The sequence below is a fragment of the Ixodes scapularis genome, unplaced genomic scaffold, assembly GCF_016920785.2.
Source record: "Ixodes scapularis isolate PalLabHiFi unplaced genomic scaffold, ASM1692078v2 PGA_scaffold3__209_contigs__length_174095766, whole genome shotgun sequence".
In the NCBI taxonomy this organism is placed as follows: domain Eukaryota; kingdom Metazoa; phylum Arthropoda; class Arachnida; order Ixodida; family Ixodidae; genus Ixodes; species Ixodes scapularis.
The window spans coordinates 147606189-147628515 of NW_024609868.1; positions in this window are offsets into that span (position 1 = coordinate 147606189).

Below are 22327 nucleotides of genomic sequence, written 5' to 3' on the forward strand. Positions count from 1 at the left end.
GTAACGAGTAACTTAACTCCGTTACCCGTTACTCAAAATACGTACCGTAACTACGTTACCAGTTACTGTTCTAAAAAAGTAACGAGTATGCTACACGTTACCGGGAAAAAAGTAACGCGTTTCCGGTAACGCCGTTACTTGTAACGTGTCACCGCCAGTAAGTTTCTTATCGCCGCCCAAGTGAGACATCCATGGTTGTCTCACTTGGGCTTACTGGAAAAAAAGCTCACCGCAGAATCTCGGTGTTTGTAATGATAGCTCGTCTACTAATTGGAAAACGATTTAATCTTATTTCTTTACGACCAGCTGAAACCTCGATGGAACGTTCAGAATTTCCTAATATCCCGGCCCTTACTCACGTAAATTCAAGGTCGCTTCGTGTGGCTTTCCAAACTCACTTTCTGCCTGGAATGACCACAACGCAAAAGCGATTATTGAATCTCATATTTTCACTGTACACACTTTACCTGTAATGCACAGACCGGCGCTGCACTAGATTTGCCAGCATCTGCATATTTCGCTATTAACGTTCTGAGTGGTAGCGTCTTCGAATCGACAGGTAAGTGAATTGTATATGGTCCCCCACGTAACCACGCCAGGGTTACGCGCGGTGGCAATAACACGAGAGAGTTCTGTGAGAGGATTAAGGAGCTCTAAAGTAAGGCTGTCTTGTACCCTGTCCATCTGCCTGGCACGGTGAAGGCAGTTAGAACGAACTCCTTCGAATAATTGGCAAACCAGCGACGCTGACAGGCGCGGGATCGCGAGTTAATTCGGCGACCCTTGAGTGGAGCTCGTTCACAATTCCTTTGACGTCCTCGTCTGATATGGCTTAAAAATAGAAACGTAACATTCTGAATTCCAGAAGTCACGTGATAGGGAAAATGGGAAGCCCCTTTTCCGGAGAGAGCAAACGACCCGGGTTGTTTCTGCGTGCACTAGACTACACCCGACCGGACATTGGGAGGCCCAGAGTTCAAATCCTGGCTCCGCCAATTTTTGGCTTTCGGCGGGTTCCTGAAAACTTGGATTCTTTAATTCATTGGATTAAGTACGGTTCATTCATCTGCACATATTCGTTCATATCCTCCTCGGAGACCACGTACGATGACGTGAAGTGCCTGTGTTGTATATTCAATAACGTGGCTCTTGATTCTCGCAGATGATGATGATACCGTGTCTCTAAAAGCTCATAAACAAAGAATACTACTACATGTACACGGGGCGAGACAAACAGTGGGAGGATTTCTGGAGCACAAACGAGCACGTACCACGTGACACTAAGCGTCGTACCGCGTTCCACGCGGCGGCGTGTGTTTCCAGAACACCTCCGATTGGATACATTTCGTTTCTTGTGCATTAATAAGACAGGTAGGAAACGCCAGAAAGCCAAGGTGGAGTGGTGTAGTGGTTAGCACACCCGACCGGACATTGGGAGGCCCAGAGTTCAAATCCTGGCTCCGCCAATTTTTGGCTTTCGGCGGGTTCCTGAAAACTTGGATTCTTTAATTCATTGGATTAAGTACGGTTCATTCATCTGCACATATTCGTTCATATCCTCCTCGGAGACCACGTACGATGACGTGAAGTGCCTGTGTTGTATATTCAATAACGTGGCTCTTGATTCTCGCAGATGATGATGATACCGTGTCTCTAAAAGCTCATAAACAAAGAATACTACTACATGTACACGGGGCGAGACAAACAGTGGGAGGATTTCTGGAGCACAAACGAGCACGTACCACGTGACACTAAGCGTCGTACCGCGTTCCACGCGGCGGCGTGTGTTTCCAGAACACCTCCGATTGGATACATTTCGTTTCTTGTGCATTAATAAGACAGGTAGGAAACGCCAGAAAGCCAAGGTGGAGTGGTGTAGTGGTTAGCACACCCGACCGGACATTGGGAGGCCCAGAGTTCAAATCCTGGCTCCGCCAATTTTTGGCTTTCGGCGGGTTCCTGAAAACTTGGATTCTTTAATTCATTGGATTAAGTACGGTTCATTCATCTGCACATATTCGTTCATATATATATATATATATATATATATATATATATATATAAATCGCGGGACCGAGCATTTGATTATCTCTGCGCACTCAATGAGAAGGAGACAGAAGTCATTGGGAAGGCCGAAGAAGGAATACCAAAGAAAGGTGCCTGAACAACAGAAGCGTTTCAGTCAGCGACTCTAAAAAGAATCAACACGCATATCACTTTGTGGCAAGTCGTGATTCACGGGCTGTAGCTACCGTGCGTTGCGTGGTACATTGCGGTGTTTTTCAACTGAATGAACATAGCTAATATCAACAAATTCCAAAGCTCGATTTAAAGCGGACAATATAAAACGTGGTACTCTGGATGCTCTCGGTGGCTTTAATGGACGAACTGTGTTGTTCTACCGAAATATTCGGTCATTCGCACCTGCCACCGCAACCACGAATTATGACGTCACGAGACCTCAGCACACAAACATTTTGGGGGAGGACATGGACCTCTTTACATGCGTTCGAACGTCAGATTGGTTTCGGCAAATTCAATGGATGTGCAAAAGCACTAACGTCACTACAAAATGCCACTCAAAAAAGAAAAAAAAGCGCTAATTTTTCGTTTCGTTTCAGTTTCTTTTTTGTTTTGTTATTTCTGTACACTGCGGCGGTTTTCGACTCGTCCGACGGGAGCGCCGGCTCCGATGCAGGAAGAGTGGAGAGCATTCATGCCCGAAGAACACACCCCCGCGCTCTCGTGACAAAGGAAAGCGGAAATGGCGTCCAAACACCACCGCCGCCATCAAACGCAGGTGCTCCCCGACACGCATTGACACGGTCAGGGAACTGGATCGAGCGTGCGTCAGGTTCGTCGAGATCCGCGAGGCAGAGGTCGTCAAACCGACGCCCTTAATCAGCGGTCCGCTGCGCCGAATCCGCACGCGGTTCTAGGCTGACGGGGCTGAAAACAGAAAGGGAACCGCAACTTTTTCCTTGAAGAATCTTGCACAAGCGCGGGATATCTTTCACCTAGCCACTAATTACCGCACATTGCTGCGAGTGCACAAGTTCCCGTACAAGCGCATTCTAACCCTTTCCTACCTGGAGGAAAAAACAAAAAAACAATGTAGACATCTGGGAATAGAACGCGGAATTCTTTGTGCCGGGTAATTTCGATGATAAAAAAAAAGAATTATAGTAAGCATGAGTGAGACATCTAGGTCTACATTATGTCATTTTTCAACCTCTGCAAAACCTATGACTGGCCCAGGAGCAGGTGCTCCTAGATGACCAATGGACGAAAACCACAAGAAACATAGATTGGACACGTCACACCGTCTTATCCTCGAACGGCTTCTGTAAGCTTGACGAATCCTTGAGACCATGCCAACTTGCAAAGCGCCGCAAAAGGTAAACTATTTCCAACTCTATATCAAGCAACATTACTGTAATTACAGCCGCACCGCCTGAGTATTTCCTCATGGTATTTATGAAGCCCCCATGTCCCGAGAAAATAATCCTTTACAAATATTTATATGGGTTGATCAGTTTAATCAATTCGATGTTATAGCATGCAGGACCTGTATCCAAACTGGTCTGGCCGTATGTATACTGAACCTGTATATATACAGGACGCGTATGCACACAGGTGTTCCTCTATTCATAGAGGACCTATGTGCGTACCTGACCAGCATGCATACACTTGTGTTAGTATGCATACAGGTTCGCTTGTTCAAAGTGTAACATACGAGCTACCTAGGTGAAACTACTTAAGAAGGTCATCTACAGGGGGCAGAAAAAAAAAGAACCCATCTACAATAAAATTACGTATCACACCGGTACAGAAAACAAATGTTCATGTAGCACTTGTCGTCTTGGTGTTAATGAACACGAAAATTGCGAAAATAGAGCTGCACCGATCTTACCATGACCTTTGGTATGCTGCAAGACATCAAATCAATTTCTCGATGCCCCGAAAACTGTCCAACATGCAACGCAGATCCTGTCTCCCCAAAGCGTAGAAGCATACTTTCTTTTTCCTGAGTCGGCTTTGAAGTTTTGATATTTTGTGATGCTTTTACACTCCAATCAGACCCCTAGTTGGATATTTAAGAATTCTCCAAGAAGTCACGGCCACGCAAAGGGGTGCAGAGATATTCGAGTAAAGTTCAACGCACGTGTTTTTCTTTGTTTCAAAAACTCCCGTCTCGTCAGGAGAGCCGAACGGCCGATAACTAACGTTATATCTTATATTCAACGATAAGAAATGTTGTGTGTATTTCTAGAAAGTGCATATAAACAACATGTAAAAATTTTACAAGCGTATCTATCCAGAAATTCATAAACTGAAGTATATTAAAACGAGCTTATCTCTCACGAAGTTGATATCCGGCTTCTTGTCGTAGCCCTCTGGTGGGGGGCGGAACTCGTTCGGTCATGCCAGCAATTAAAAAGACAAACAACAAAAGGGATGAGGACGATTCGTCACATGCACACTCGTCACAGGAAGATTCGTCACAGGACGATTCGTCACATAGGAACATTTGTCACAGGATGACTCGTCATGCGGGCAACTGGTCACATCAATCGGGCAGGGGACGGTAGTAAATAGGAAATTTCAACAACTGCCCACATTCCCTGATGAGGAGTTTCACGACTTCCCATTTTCACATAAACCAATGGTTAGGAAAACTAAGCTTACAACACTCCTCCGCTTTTACTTTCATTATATTACGAGTCTTCAGCAGGTTGATCTCAGTCGCTGGCTTGAACGAGCAATAATCCGACTGGCAGCCAAATCAGCTTTTACTTTTGCCTTGCATACATCTATTCGACAAAATCAATTAGCATCGGAATTCTTTCTGCTGAATGTGTACGAGTACCCCTCGTGCAGCACCATGGCTCTCTCTGTAGCGATCACCTCCATTATTTTGAATATAATCCGAGTTCAAAAATAGTCGCACTTATATGGCCTCCACATTCACTGTTCGGGACGGACCCAGAAGCTAAAATGTCTGTTACAAATTTTTTGACCTTGAGAAGCGAAAGACATGCTAAGATAAGAGGTGACCCACTTTGTGAGGCCGAATTAACATGTTTGGGACCGAACCAGAAGCTAAAACGTGCGTTACCAATTCTTCGCCTTTCAGATATGAGGTGATAAGATAAGATATGAGGTGAGCGACTTTGTCCGCTCCAACCAAGTTGCACAATACATTTTGGGGGGGACCAACTATTGTGGGACCGGTTGGCCGCGTGACGAGTCGTCCTATGACGAATGTTCCTGTGTGACGAATCGTCCTGTGACCAATCGTCCTGTGACAAGTGTGCATGTGACGAATGGACCGTATCCCACAACAAAACAAAGAAAAACGCGGATCGAAAGTTGACCCCGCAAGTTTGACGTCACTGCATCAAACAAGCAGTTGATAGGGGTGTTGCGGTAGGCGAATATATGGGGTTAGACTCGCTCTGTCAAAACGTTTTTTTCAGTACTCGGACGACGAATTTAAGCTTTTGAAAAGAACATATATAGGACGCCTGGATCTTATACTACCACGACAGGCGTTTGCCGAGAATCGGTTGTTTCTGATGTATTTGCGACCGCAACTCCCGGTTCACAAGACGTCTTGAGATGCGCCTTGCTGCAGGCCACGAACGCATGACGAATGTCAGGTCGCGAAAGTATGTCGTCTGCAACAGCTTGGGACATTTGCAGAATTATGCGATTTTGATTCTGCATTTATTAGAAACAAGGCAGGTCTAATAAAATTAAAGAGATTCATAAAAAAGAATTGAATTAGTGCGCGATACGAGATATTGTCCGGCGAACGAATCGGCGAGAGAAGTATCTGTTTAGTAAATGATATAAAAGTCGCGTCTCGCCCTCGTTTCAATCTTGTAGAAGGATGTACGTGCACCGCGAAAAAGAGGTTATCATAATTGCTTGACACTACATGATTGGATCGAGGTCTCAAATTTCGTTTGCAGCTAGGCTCGCAACATGGTCTTTTCTACCTGCATGCTTGTAGCCACTACAGCGAGAAAAGAAATTCGCTGGCTTTTTCGTTTTCAGCAAAACCCAAAATATGGTATCAGGTAAGTTACGGACCGATCGTCTGATCACACAAATGTGCACTGAAGCAACCACATACTGTGCCATCATAACCTTTTGAAACGCGTGCTGACCTGCATTTTGACGTTGATACACTCTACGTCATCGTTCTAACTTGTCATTATCCGATGACACTGTTTGCACCCTTCTCATTGCGATATCGACTACCGCAAGGCGTCGACGTGCTGTCTTGTCCACCTCCAAGTCAAAAGTCAAATTTGGGAGTTTTACATGCGAAACCAATGACGGGCATCTGGCACACCCCATCCGAGGACTGAGGATTGACTTCCACCACCTGGCGATGTTTTGGCGTGCAACCGAAAGCACGATTACACGGCGCCTCAGTCAGATTGCAGGCACCTCGACAGGCATTCGAACCCACCACCTAACGATCCGTAGACCGGCACTTTGCCTCGGAGCGAAATAAGCGTTCGCCATCACGCAGAGTAGCACTTACGGACAGCACAGGTGACTTAGGAAGGAGTAGCTGCTAGTAGTGTACGATGAAAGCAGCTCAGCTTCCCTCATCCACCCCGTTCACCAGCAAGAGAAGCCTGAGATAAGCAAATAGTTGCAGATAACTCAGGCTGTTCACGCTCCCGCTGCATGAAAAGCCGGTTCAGGCAAGCGGAGAAACAAGATTCATCGCGAAAGCTCTGTCTCTACCTACTCATTTCCGCCTTCACATAAATCTACACCTCTCAACAGACGTTAAGAACGAAAAATGGTGCGCGAAGCCACCTCGGAGAAAATGTTTATCAACTCGCTGACACCGTTCGCCAAACCGGCGCCGCTCTCCTCGGGAAAGTGCGCGCCTAATCAGCCGTTCTAGGGTCACGCACTCGGCGCTGTTCCCGTCTTTATTCGTTATAGCTTTCGTACGTTTCCTTCCCCGTCTTTTCCCGCGCATGCACGTGCGACGAGCGGCGCCGACGTCCGTATAGTGTGTGGCCCGTTCAAACCCGCTTTGCATAACTGCGTCAACACGAGCCTCCACCACGTCCCGACGTGCGCTTGACGAAAGCGTGCGAGGTCTCGTATTTAGGAAACTTCATGCGCGGGCGAGAGATGCCGGAAAAACGCCGTTTGTCCGCCAACGGGACGCGGCGGCGTGAGTCGTGGCCGCTGGGTTAGCTCCGCTTTTTTGCTCGGCGGCCGCTGTGCAGCGTGTCTTGTTTGCTGGCCGAGGCGCACAGCTGTCGCTGGCCGACGGTCGTAACAAAACGTGGAGACTCTTCCGCCAGCCGCTTCTCAAGGCCGTGCGCATCACGCCCAACCTCTCGGACGCGGTTCTGTCTGCCTCACGCGCGCTTTTCTGCCCACTGCGTCGTGCTGCGCTGTTTTGGAACCGCTCGTTCGTACGCGATGCAGCGAGCGTGCGCTCGCAGTAGGGAGCTACACTTGATTCCAGAATTAACGTGGGAGTGACTTCGTAGGCTGCCTCTAAACACTTTTTTTTTTTTGCGCGCGAGTGCATAATTAAAACACGTTTCAGCATCATGGTTGAACTACAGGCTTGCCTACCTCATTTGATGTGGAGCGAGCTTTTGAATTACAGTCTCGTCCCCCAGCCTCAATAGAGCGACCGTTTCTCACCAGGAACGGTGAGGAGGAAACAGCTAACATAAATGTACTCCACTGAGACAGCGTTCCTCAATAATCTTCGATTTTGAAGCGCGTTCAGCCACTGAAAGTTGCTCGTTGAGAAGAGAGCGGAGTCAGAGTGCTCGGGCCTGCCCTCAGTAGGGCGCAATAGGTGCATGACTTCACCAGTGGTCGGTTACCGGGACAGTGGTGCGAAGTACGCCGCACGCCCGGATAATTGTCGGGGTGGAGTTCCGCGTGCAATTACGCGGTTGGGAGGATCGCGGACCCGTTGGGCTACGTCGCTCTCACGTCGCTGCATGTGTCACCTGCTAAGACGGACGCCTTGGCGGTCACGAGAGCTGCCTGTTTCTCGTGGTCACTCGCGAAAGCAACGAAGAACTTTGTACAAATTTTTCTAAACGTCCCGAAATAAAGCCGGGCAAACTAGTATTACGATGACTTGAATCCGTCTACCATTGGTGTGGTTTTTTCGCTGTCCTATTCCGCCTATGCAAGGAAAGTAATCCCGAAGTGACAACGAATGACATCACAAAAACAAGAGTGGTCGGGCGTACAACTCTAAGAAAAAAAAAGAAGTACGAGAAAATGCTAATTTCCGTGTCGTCGCTTCGTGCCAACTTTTTGCTGCTCAAGTTTATTGCAGCGAACGCGCTGGTGAAGGCGATAAAATAGGAACAAAAGGTTAGGGCACAAACGAGCTGGTGAAGTTTTAACATCATTCTAGACAAACCCCCTAGACTGGGAAAGAGGAATGCTGTGCTACGCATATATATATATATATATATATATATATATATATATATATATATATATATATATATATATATACCAGGTGGGATCAGAAAGTTCCGAGACTGATTTTGTAGAGTAAAAAGAGAGGGCAGCACTGTCATGCGCGCTTAGCAGTCGAAGGAAGGGACCTTCGTGTCTCGTTATACCGAAGGGCGCCGTCCAGTGTACCATTTGGAGCTGCGTTTCACGGGTTTTCGTGACCACGTGCATGGGCACAATGGCGATTTTACTATAGACTACAAACCAGAGCGAGAGCGAACATCAATTTTGCGTCAAACTCGACATATATAAAGCAGAGACCTTCGATATGATTCTGGAGGCTTGTCTAAAAAAGCAGTGATTTTCGCTAAGTTTTTTAAAGTGACACTCGCGCTTCAGGAACGGCAGAACATCGCTAGAAGACGAAGAACGGTAGGGAGACTTTATCCGACGTCTCCTTGACTTCGGTGACGTTCTTCCATTCTTGAGGCGTGAGTGCCACTCAAAAGACCTCGCACACCTCACTTTTTTTCTTCCATAAGCCTTCTAAATCATTTTAGAGGTCTCTGTTTTATGTTTGCTGAGCTTGACGTAAAATTTATGTTCGTTCTCGCCTTGGGCTGCAGCGCATGGAAAAATGGCCATCATGCTCGTGCATGTGGTCAAACAAACTAGTGTAGCGCAGCTCCAAATGGTCACAGAGCGACGCCCTTTGGAATAATGAGACACGAAGGTTCTTTACTTTGACTGCTGCGTGCGCATCACTGCACTACCCTCACTTTCTACGCTACAAAATCAGTCCCGGAACTTTCTGATTACACCTCGTATATATATATATATATATATATATATATATATACTGATGGGTGTGAGCTTTGCCCGATTTCTATAAATTCGACTGCTTTATGGCCGTGCGACTGACAGAGTTTGCCGGATCTACGAAGGCGCCTGCGGCCTCAATCCTACAGGTGCTGAGGTGAAACGAATTCTAATAAAAGCAGAAGTTGGTAGAATCTGCTTTTAATACTTGTATCACGGTACGTGTGCGTATCTTAAGCGTGTTCACTTTAAAAACAGTTTAAACCTACACTCTCAAGGAAAAAGGGTGTCAAAAGGTATATTCTTACACCCTTTGTCCCATATAATACACCCAAGAATTTCAATTCGACGTGCAGTGCCCTACAGTCGAACATTGGGCCCGAACCTTTACGAGGGGCTTGATAGCCGTGTGGTACAACATTTTAAATAGCTAAAGTACGTATGAAACACCACATAAAGAAAACACCGAGTTTTTACAGTAGGACGAAGAAAACCCGGATTATTCTTTTCCTGGTCAGTGAAACGTACATTACCTATTTTAATAAGTTGTACCACACGGCTATCAAGCCCCTCGTAAAATTTCGGGCCCAATATTCGACTGTAGGGCACTGCACGTCGAACATTCGGTCCTTCACCTCTCCTTCAGCTTTCAAGTCTGGAAGAGCGAATCATACTAACACAATTAAGTTAAAGGTTTGGCGATCAACAAGGTGATCGGATAGTTCAAATTACCAGGCACCTAATGACTCAAATCAAGTCCGTGACATTTTTTTTCTCATAGATTTATGCTGTATGAGGCATTGATGAAATCTAACGACGGGTTGGAGCTCAGCTAACTGGGTGATGATAAGAGATAAAACCAACTGGACGTTTGAAGATAAATGAAGAGAAGAGCTCAGAAACGCTGGACTAACAACTCTATATCATTTAGGGCTTTCTTTCTCCTTTTCTACTTCGTATCCCCTGCACTCTAGTTTAAATGTCGAATACTCGGAATTTCTTCATATCCCTAAAGTGATGGACCCCGTAAAAAAACTATTTTATTCTGCCGGAAAACGCCACGCATTGGGCACGAACATAGTTATCGGATTTTCATTCAATGGCCAGCGCCTTCAGAATTTCTCACGTAAGCCTGTCTGTTCTTGGTTTTTTTTCCACCATGCTGATGCTGCGTAATCTTGCATTGCATGGGGTACTCTCGACAATGAATGGGTAGGAGTCCTCCTGCTGGAGATGTTTTTCATTGAGGCAGCACGCTCTCATGCGCTTTTATTATTGCATCGCCCAGTTTGCCCTACATAGCATTTTTTTGTATGTTAACGGGATGGTATATGACTCCTATTTTTGCACGCAGAATATTTTGTCTACCGAGCGGTGTCACACACTTCTCCTTCGTTGCTTTCCTCTTGGTTTACATTCTGGCACAGGGAATCAGCCATATTTGGCGCACAACACACCACCTGGACGCCTTGCTTGCCAGCAATCTTTCTTAATCTGTGGGATATGCCGTGGATGTAAGGCACTACCGCTATGAGTAGGCGAGCTTTATTTTTTGTTCGGTAAGTGCGCTCTGGTTTCCGCTTGATTGTCATGCGGATCTTTTCACAAACTTAAGACTCCAACTCTGCTATGAATATTCTTTCCCCCCAGGCCTTGGAGCTTCAGCCGAAAGCACTACCGTCAACGTCACAATATACTATGAACATATGTCTAGTGAGTACCTCGAAAATCAAACATGCACTCGCTTGTAAGTCAGTTCGGTGCCTGTCTTCTTGTGTTAAACGATTGAAATAAGAACTTGATTGCTAGATATAGAAGACAGCCAGACAAACAAACATAAAAATAACCAAATACGCCTCAAGCTGGGAATCTAAACGGGTGGTATTTCGAAAATTTGCAGAATTTGATCGATGACCATAAGGTCCCGGACGCGCAAGTTACGACTTCTGTTTCGAAGCCATTCGTCAGGGCTGTGGCGCTTTCTTACTCGCCTCGAAACATTTTCATTTAGAACGCCCTAAGCAGAAGCGACTGCATCCCGCTCCACGGCGAAGCGAGGCTGGAATGACTAATGCCTTGTCGCGGAAGACTATTAAGTATTTATTAATGGTGTGTCATTACTTTCGCAGTGGGGGGAGGGCAGTCTTTTGAAGCCGGCACTCCTATATCGGTCACTGTGTGGGCATTAAAAATAAACCGGGCTTTTCGAACGAGCTGCGGATAGCGAAGGAGGCTAAGCCGCCTTCTTCCTATCGCATAGCTTGTCGGTTTCTTGTTTTCTGCTGCGGGTCTGACCGGTCACCGCTAATCGAATGCGCAGCCTCCTAACACACTTCCGAGGGGTTTTCGGCTAGGAGCAACAGAGCAGTGACATACTCGGCTAAATATTTGTTGTTGAACCGCACGGACGATAGGGGGCACTGACCCCCAACCAAAACGCCCAGTCAGTTTGCTATTTGTGTAAGTGCAAATGTAGGCCTTGGATCTTAGAGTGCAGCTATTCTGACCTGTTCCATCTTATCATCGAACCCTGGTTGTCTAACAGGTTACAACAAACTAGCATGAGTTTAAAAAGTCGACATTTTGAGTACTGGCGTGGCAAAGGCCGTGATGGCAAATATTGCGATGCGTTGGAGTGGAGAAAATGTGGGGACTCGATGGCCAGCATTTTTTTTTCATTTTTTTTTTATTTGGTACTTTCGTACAGTAGAGTGCGCAATTGATTAGTTTGGAGGAGGGGTCCCCAAACATGTTGGCTAAGGGGCCGGATGGGGATCTGCCGAAGTCTGGAGGGCATGGAAATAAATAAGTAAACACAAATTAGGAAACACTAAATAAATAATCCCAGATAAGCATTGAAATACAAAATTAAACGTTAGAGTAAAGGTTTGAAAACTTCTACGGCTAATGAATTCATATACGTTAATTTGAAGCTCAATATTAAGCGCGTATGACAGTGCACACTAATTGGGACGCATATAATTCATCTACCATAAAACTAAGTGCAAACTTTGGCATAATTACACATCTGCAGAAGACTAATGAGGATGGTAAAAGTGATTCTTACAATATGCGATAGTTACAACAAGGACATTGAGCACTATATACTGAGAACCCAAAGGAAGTTTAAGATACAATCAATCGACCACCGTTTATTTCAACTTGAAACACAAACTTACGGTACAAATACGTACTAGTTAGATATAAAATTGGACTAACAATGGTGGTGTTGACAACGTACAATAGTTAATGGGCCGCGTTAGGATAAGCAGTTTTCTCTCGTTCTTTTTGGTATCCCCACTCAATTACACTAATAATCCGAAAGTATCTACACTATTTTTGTTTGAAGGATCACGCGTCTACAAACTTTAATTATACATACATCATCCTGCCTGCTCGAATCTGGCCAGTTAAAATCACCAGCGCGAAAAACTGTCTGGCCTCAGTCTTCCGAAGCAATATCGTAGACTGAATCCAAATTGAATGGTCGATAAATGACTCCGATAGCGTGAGGGTTACCATTTAGAGCGACTGTGCATCAAATCAATTCGACTGTGTTATTGCCAAAATATAGTAGCGAAGATTGTAAGGAAAAATGAATTAGCAGAACCACTTTTTGATATTAAACGCTTTCTGCTTTTGGAAATACCTCACTATTATCAATACATGCGTTTATTCATGATCCTGTTCCGAATTCTATATTAGCCTTGGCACACTCCATCATCAGACCAGCAAATTCCTCAATGTTGTTTATTATACATAAAGCATCCTTCCCCCCCCCCCCCCCCCCAAAAAAAAACAACAACAAAAGAAAACGAAGAAATAAATAAAAAAGTATTTTAAGCGCAAAAATAAAATATGCATCGCCGTACGTGCATTACCCGCCAAACTGAACACTAGAGGTACGAACCAGATGCCAAAGGTTCAGCAGGAAGCGAAATTTATTCAAAGTTTATGTTATTTTCTGAAAATTCCAATGGAGAAATGGGACCCATTCCTCCATTGAGCTTTCTTTCTGGAAGCTCGTCAATGTCCGCTTCACTGACTCGGCATCTGGTAAGAGAGAAAAAGGAGAGCAAAGGGGCGGCTCTAATCTGAAGGTCAACGCGCTGTTTAAAGACAAGCCCTCGCGAGGTGTGGGCACTGCGCATGCGTAGGAGACGTAAAGCTTCTGCGGATGCTCCCTGCCGATAGCAGCGCCACCGCAGCACCGTGACATCAGCGCCCCGTCTTGGTCCATACGCGGCAAGCTCGCAATAAACCTATTGCTAATTACCCAAGCATCAACGAGAATGCAGGGATTGGCGTTCCACGCGCCACACGTGGTGGACTCAGCAGTAGTAACCTTTCTAAAGCAAATGCCTGAAACAAATTGCATCGTGCACGCGCGTTTGTCAACGCTTTATTTTGGTTATTTACTTGGAACCTTTTATACGCGGAAGGCGTGCACGAATGGCGCGCGGAACATCAATCCCTGCATTCTCTTTGATGCTTGGGTAATTTCATAGAGTCATTAGCGAGTTTTAGAATAGGGGGCCCCACAGCTTGGGGCATCGCAATGGGCATGCGCAGAAGTTCTGCGCATGCGCACTGGGACGCCCCAAGCTGTTTGGGGCACCCAAAGCTGTGGGGCCCCCTATTCTAAAACTCGCTATCATAATGTACGGTAGAGGTTCAACTGGTGCTAGTGTATACGCGACTTCCATGACGCAAATTGAAGCAGACAGCAACCAGTCTCCTTTTGCGGTGCTCCTGTGCATTCCTATGGGAAAACGCGCGTGCATTTTGTCTCTTCGCCGGAAAATAACACGGAGCACTTTGGTTATTTGGGTCGTACCGAATAGTATGTACCTTCATTAACATTGTAAAAGTGTAATTGCTATAGTTAGCTCATTTTTCTTCATCAGTGAACGATGTTTAACATTGCTACATTTCAGTCCCAAACATGTGTTCCGCAGCAGGTGTGTAAAAACGAGCGACGATTCAAAGCAAAATTACAATCGAAAGGAATATAGAGTGTGTTCAAGACTCGCCAGCATTCCGGTGACGCTTACATATTGATAATATATGCCAGTCCTGTCACTATATGAAAATTACCCCGTCCTGCATGAGCGTATGAAAACATTCAAAACGTAGAGAAGAAAGTTAGTGGGCTATGAAAGGTGTCTCTTCGTATTGTTGTCTCTGCAGGGCAGCTTTTATCGGGCACTTGTTCTCAAATAATTCGAGCGTGCGGGTGATATTTTGAACTTAGAACAGGCATCTTCGCACAGATCAGAAAGAATAAAGCGGTACTTACTTATTTAAAATCGGAATATATTACGTGGCCTTCAATTTATTTTGATCCTATACATGCACGGGTACTGGCTGATCCAGTGTTACTGCATAGTTCTTGCCGTCACCCTGCATTTCCAGATGTCCTTCCTTCGTTTGGCACGTATATCCCTCATGTTGAAAAGCGCCGACGTCGTGTTCGCGCTAAGAGTGTCCGACAGTGCACATAAATACACGCACGAAGCCCTTTTAGCGCCGTTTTTAATGCGATGAATTTGAAAGGAAAACGGAGTAACTGACCAATTCTTTCGTCGGCCTCACTGAGAAATGTTCCAAGCTACCTAGTACGCACGAATTATTCGAAATATTTGCTCTAGTAAGCGACCGAAGGGAGAAAATGCACTCACTTTTTTCCATAGCAATGCATTACCGGAAGTCAATTTTCGACTGGTTGCTGTCTGCTTCATTTTGCGTCAGCACACTAGCGCCACTTGAACCTCTAGCGTACATTATAATAACTCTATGGGTAATTTAGCAATAGGTCCATTGAACGTGCTGCCCACACGACCGACACGCGTTCACTCTAAAAAAGACCCGTGAGTCTGCTTTCCCGCACAACACTAGGAGAGCCAATCACCGCAACTTACGGAGGCAGCTCAGCGAATGACAATTCCGAAACATATGTTTAGACCAAAAAACGCAGTCTGAGTTGTGACATTAAGCAATGCAAGCGTGACGTTTTGCATTGCTTAAAGGGGCACTGACACCCCAAAGGTCGTATTTATTTTTATTGTCTAAAACGATGCAAGTTGCAGTCATAGACACGCAAAAAAAAACCGCATCGCGAAAAAAAATTTTCCCGCGCGCGCGCGCGCCTTTTTATTTTTGGCGTTTGATTTTCCCGCGTCTCGACTCCTCGCTTCTTTTGATCGGTGACGTCAAAAATCAGGAAATTTAGAAGCTTTGTAGGCGACATCTCTATAACATTTAATTACGGCAATCCTAAAACATGTTTTTTAACGCAATTGCGAACGCACTACGGCCCTTCTTTTTGAAATACCAAAAATCGGGAGTTCGTTGTGGTGCCGTCTCCTGGATTTGTATCCTCCAACGGAAAACAGGCGACACCGCTCAAAACCGGTCCGCCGCAACGCCGGGCGCTCGCTCCTTTCCTCCTCGCTTTGGGTCGCCATGGCAACAGCAGGGAGTGGTGAAAGGAAGTCGACTCTCAGGTCTCCGCGATTTTTGACGTCAAGGCACCGGCGCCGATCGCGCGGGAACTTCGAATTCGGCATTTGGAAATTGTTTTTTTACTTCACGAATACTGAATTCCCAAATCTCAAATTTTGAGGGTAATGTCCCGGCATCGTTTTCAATCGTTTCGGATAATAAAAAAAAATATGATTTTGATGTGTCAGTGCCCCTTTAAGGTCACAACTCAGACTGCGTTTTTCGGTCTAAACATATGTTTCGGCATTGTCCTTCGCTGAGCTGCCTCCGTAAGTTGCGGTGATTGGCTCTCCGAGGTTTGTGCGTGAAAATAGACGCACAAACATATTTTAGAGTGAATTTGGCGACCCAAAGATCTGGGTATATGACGTAACGACTGGTAGGAGGTTTTTCTGTTTTCTTGCGTTTCAGGGAAAACGAAAGTAATATTCAGATCCACGGGATAAAAAACAAATTCTCTAGAATTTATCTCTAACTCGTTTTTTCAAGATCCTGTTCAGCTCCATTTTAAGAGACCGATCGCCATCGCTGCCGGCATGCATTGTAAGAACTAGTAAGAACTATAGTCTTTCTGCACGCGTGACAACCCCCCTGAAAGATTGCGCGAGCAGCAGGAGGTGGCACGAGCTGTCTCGTGAATTCGAAGCTTTCACGACCAATAGGGGGCGCACTGCGGCTATCAGAATGGTGGTCGTCTGGATGATCATCGTAGAACAGCACTACGAGGCTCGATCTGCGACGCGTAAGTAATTCTAGTTGTGCTGTATACGAGCAGCATTAGATCCTTACTCTATTTCTTCACATCAGGAAGGTGGAGACAGCACCCTTACTGTGAAGCCGATCATCCAGCAGCTCGAGAGCTGAACTCCATGGAGCGAATTATGTGACGAATAACTGACGACCGCCGCCCGACGGCACGCTCGCTTTGCGCGCGACATAGCAGCCACTGTGGGGATTCCACGCGCAGAGCAAAAGCCGCCGGGCAAAATTCGTCGGTTATTCGCAGCATATTTGTCCCATGAAGCACCGTGGCACCACCATCACTGAAACACCGTGGCACCACCATCACTGAAAGTTGGAAATTAGCGCCAGCCTCTTGAGAACTACAGCTATGCCTGCGTCACGCATGCATGAAAGGGGAACGCTTAGTGGGCTCGGTCTATTGAAAGTTGCTCAAGGCTATCACTTCTCCAGTGCCAATGTGCCAGAGCCGTATATCGAGAGAGTTTGGTCATTCATTGGGAAGTATATGAAGCAAATGAGGAGGCGCCATTGACCGAAAGAGGGCTAGGCGTGTTCCAGGGCGTCTACACAGATTCGAATGAGGCCAGCCCGAAGGCGCCAATAGTACGCTGGCGGTGGTCGCGAGAAACAAAATAAGGGCGTCAAGGTAACTCTCTGTGACTGAAAATATGGTGCACGTGACTTTTCGACCACGGTCATGCAAAATCAAAATCTAGCAGAACGGTCGACGTAGTCCGTACGCCAGGCGCCGAGGGCGGGGAAAATGCCGACCGAGCAAAGCAGAGACCGAGCAGAACATTCGATTCTTACATCTTTTTGCACTATTATAATGGAAACATCACGCGCACTATATTTTCAACCATGAAGAGTTAGTCCATTTAACACTTGCGTACTTATTAAAAGTGTTTCTCGCTACCACCGCTAGGGGATTATTTGTGGCTTCTGGTTGGCCAAGAGAGCACGCCAAGCCTTCTATCCGCGGGTCGTGCACGCCCTTGCTCTGCCCGCTCCTCCCATAGACCAAACTCTCTATATATACGGCTCTGCAATGCGCGAGTCGCTCTAGTGGGTCTCATTAATGCGCAAGTCTCACTAGAGCGCCAAATAGAAATAGCCGACACCGACAAACCTCAGGCACGTGCAGCACGGAGGAGAAGGTACGTTTGGCAGGCTTTTACTCAGTCGTGCCTACTGCAAGCCTGCTAAAGGTGCCTTCGCTTTTAGGCTTTTTGGTGGCGGCTGTTGCTGTTTGTCGCTCCAGTGGGACTATGGCAGAACATTTCATTGGTTTTATTTGAATAGAGCGTTTCCTTTTTCTTTAACTTTGGTGCAAAATAATTCAGACTCTTTGCATGTAAATATACACATTTCACACATCTTGACCTCTCACCTCCTTTCCTCTTCTAGCTTTCCTCTTCTGGATTTCCACATGACAATTGGGCATTGTATTGTGAATCTTAAACCCGGCCAGCGAAATACAATATCTGGAAGCATTTAGTTACGATTGTTAAGTCTGGCGCCAGAAATAGCAGCACGCACAAGTGGTCGTAATTGCGGATTATTTTCGCGAATATGCGTCCTAAATATCCGGCTCGGGAGCGGTCCTCCGGTGGGAACTTCCTTGAGTTCCTGCAAAGCGAAGAGGAAGGAAGTCTGGCACCGGGACATCTTTGCGGCCAATTTCCCGCTTTGTCGAGACACGCGTCACTCTTCGATGCCAGGGAAAACGCGACGGCTCGCGCCCTCGTCTTCACACGTGCTGAGAAACACAAAACTATCAAAACGACTCTGAAAAGAAAAACTTGCTAATATAATACTATGAATAGAATAACGTAATAATTTTTAACGTTTCTATTCTTATTGCTGTCACTGATAGCATGTCCCAATGGAAATGCGCTTTCCAATAAGAAAGGTACGCAGCTGCCGTTGGAGACCCAAACTGCAAGCAATACTAATTGATAAATGAACTGATGTTCCCATTGGTAAAAATGCCATTCAAGAAGACGTCTTCAGTTCTTTTTAGAAGGGTCGGGCAAGAACATTCGCTTGGAATGTTTTTCACTTTACACGAGCTTACTGGCACTAGTTGGACCCAAGCATACTCGCACGCAACGCCACTGACCAAAAAAGTCATTTGTCGCGATGTAATTTTACCGACAAAGGCGAGTGTTTTCTTTCAATTTCATTTTCGCTAAACTTAATGACGTAGCTGGAAGGGGGCCGCACCAGACTTGTACGTAATTCGTTACAAGTAACGAAATTACTTGTAATTCGTTACATTTATCGGTAATTTAGTAACGGAATAATTACATATTTGCTACAGTAATTTTAAAGTAATTCCCTTACATAATTTACGTAACGGATTCCTTGTAATCCGTTACATTTTTTTTTAAACCAGCCCCCCCCCCCCCCCCCTTTCTAAAGCAAAAGTCGTTCTCATTTTGGTAAAGTTGAGCGCAGTGACACTGCGCTCAACTTTACTCAGGCTTGGCACTCTTCAGTTCCGCAAAGCCTTTTTTTTTTGCAACATTAAAGGGACCATGAAATGATTTTAAAATCGAATTTCATCCACCGCACGTCGTAAAAGGTGTGAAAAGGAACACAAAAACACAAGACTAGGGAGCTAAAAAAAATTATTTGCGATAGAACTTTTAAAAGAAAACTGGACTCTTTTGCGACTTCTTTCCTTCGAAAGCTCTGCCTTTTCACTACGATGCATACGCAGAATCGGTGCACGTCAGCCGAATCCACATCGCCTATTGGGTAAGAGCCTACCTCACCAGCACCGCGATCGTAAACAATAAATAGCCGGCGAATGTTTCCTAAAAGTTTTGTTAAATAATATTCAGATCCACATTTTGTAGCATAATTAGAGATGTGTGGCGAAAATTGCCAAATTTGATAATGCTGAGAGCCAAGCGCCATCTATCGTGTGGTAAACGAAGCAACTACTGCGCGTGCGCAGTAGGGCAGGGCCAAGTTGAGAACGGTTATTTCCTTTGGTTTCCTTCCTCTCAAAACTCGGACTGACTGAACGTTTATTTTTCTACGTGTTCATCTCGCGCGTGCCGACTTCAAGCAGCAAGAAAGAAATGTACTTAAAACAAACCACGACGAACAAGAACGCTGGATCCACAAACACCCGAGAAGAGCGACAACAGCCGCGAATCCCGCTCCGACGAAACTCTCAGAATATAGGCCTAGCAGGCACTCCGACTCGGCGCAGCGTTGCTTCGTCGCAAGACCGTCTGCCTACGACCGGCTGGCGTACTGAATGGAATATGCCCGCGCTACCCTTGTGGACCCTTCCGTATTATAGTTTGATCGCTGACCTCAATTTTAGGTTAAGAGGTGAGGTCAATCTCTTCCCTTTGTTTTCCGAGGCAGTGTTGACGAACACTCGTCGAAAAGGGACCCTCGTCGATCCTCTCCTTGTTTTGTGTGATATAGAGCTGAAATAAACGCTGTATGGATTACCTTCGTAGCACGGTATGTACACTTTGTTATTGGTATGCCATTTTTATTCTGACAGACTGCACGTCACTGTCGAGCTGTAACAGTTCGTGGGAGGTATACGTGCAATACCGGTCCAACCTTTCTTTGCCGAGTGTCGCGTCAGTATCGAGTTGCAATTGTAAAAGATCGGTCCCGAAGCGCTTACCAACAGCGCGAATACAGCACTTCATCAAACGCGCGCGTCCGCTCCGAGTGTGAACAGGTATTTACGTGGCTCTTGCTGACAGTTCAAACGTATCTTTTTTAACGTCGGCTCGCTCCTGCATCTCCGAGACCGCGAAAAACGCCGCGGCAAATTGTTCCCATCTGCACTTCCCAACAGGCATACCGGCGTATGGGACTAGTCCCATGCTGTCGCTGTAGCGCAACGTATCTCATTGAATTTCGTTCAGCTGCGATGCGGCGATGAGAGGCGCCGATTCAGAAAATACGTCGGTGACATCGGCGCAGTAAAACCCACCGGCGCACCCCAACTCGCTAACGCTCCCATCTCCTACTGCAGAGAGATTTCCGGTTCCGGAAACATCGTACATCACGGCTTGTTTTGCGGTCAAGAAAAAGTCGATATTTCATTAATTTTTTGTGTAGAAGTTAATAAACCGAGACGAAAACGGATGCCTGTTCGGCATTCAGTGAACATTGACGGTTTATTGTAAAAGTTATGTGGAAAAAGTAAAAAAGTCATTTCATGGTCCCTTTAAGCTTCTGAACCTAACAACAATGTCAAAAAATCCAAATAAACCTTTAAAAAAAAAATGGGAGGGGGGCAAGTTATATCCGCTTTTTTAGTGTCTGTGTGTTTTCTTTGCGATCGAAGACGGGGAGAGGAAGACACCAAGTGATTGTATGCCTCTTCGAGAAGCTCAAGGCATTAAGTGCACAGAAAAGAATTAACAATGTCCTTCTCGGTTATAGTGACTACGACCATTTCCATAATGTCACAACACGAGACAAAGCGCCGTCTACCCTAAAATCCACTAAAAGAGATGTGATAATATGTGAAGGTGTTATTGCCACAAGCATCCTCGTTCGTCGATGCTCACTTATCATCTTCTCTTAGAAAACAGGATGTATCGTTTTTTGGTTCTTTCACCTTATTTGACCCTGTTTTGAAAGCTACTTACTTTTTTGTAGTCCAACTTCTAGGGTTGGCCAACTTTATTTGTGAATTCCAGCCAGGTTATCTGCATCTCAGTTACTTTTTTTGTAAGTCAGCTTTTTATGAACACTTCGAAAATAGCAATAGTCTTGCTTTTTCCTTCTACCTGTTTTTACCCCAGCAGGACGCATCTTATCTCAAGCAGATATTTTTTTTACAAATAAAACATAATGGTGGCTAACGTAGACTTGATATTCTGGGCTTGAGGAGAGAGTGAAACTCATGAGTGGAGCCATAGCGCGGCTTAGTACTCTGCCCTTCGCTGCCCGTGGCATCAGCGGACGTCTATCTGGAGAACACCGGAGTAAACTGCAGTCGGTCCGTGCTCTGTGTGTTTTTGAACGGCACCAAGAAAGGTACACGTGGCAAACGTGCGTTCACATTTCCTTGTTTTAACCAACGTTCTAATTAATTGTTGTTATGATGTGTCCTGTTGTTTTCTTCTCGATTACTTATATTTATATACTGGAAACTTTTTTTTTAATTCACCAAAGTCTCAACCGAGGCTCGACCTGTTCAGAACCAAAGGAAGAATAATATCGAGTCAAACCTTATTTTATATTTAATTATCACCTTACTGTTACCAACTCTACTAAAACTCTCTAATATCCGACAACGGCTGCAAGGACGAAGCTTAGCTCCATCTTCGAGGTAAATGGCACTTCCATTGCTTCGCTGAAAAAGCTCAATGCAGAGCATAAAACATTCGTGAGGCACAACATGGCACTCCGATCCAGTGCCTCAGTTCAAATGGTGTTCAGCGTAGCAGTCGACATATTGAGTAAGAAATAACACAATATGTCTGACGAGACTTTCGAGAGTCAGCTTTTGCTCAAAATACTCAAGGTCAATCAATGGAAAAGGTGGCAACAATAAGAACTTGAATAAGCTTCTTCCCTTTGTTTCTTAATTAAGGAAATTATTCTTGAAAGTAACGCCACGAAAGTAACGGATTACTTTTGGGGGTAAAGGTCACTTACTTTTATGGGAGGGTAATTGTAATTGTAATAAATTACAATTTAGCCCTGGGTAATTGTAAATGTAATTCCTTACTATTTTTCAGTAACGTGTACAAGTCTGGGCCGCACACGCCGAGTGGGCAAC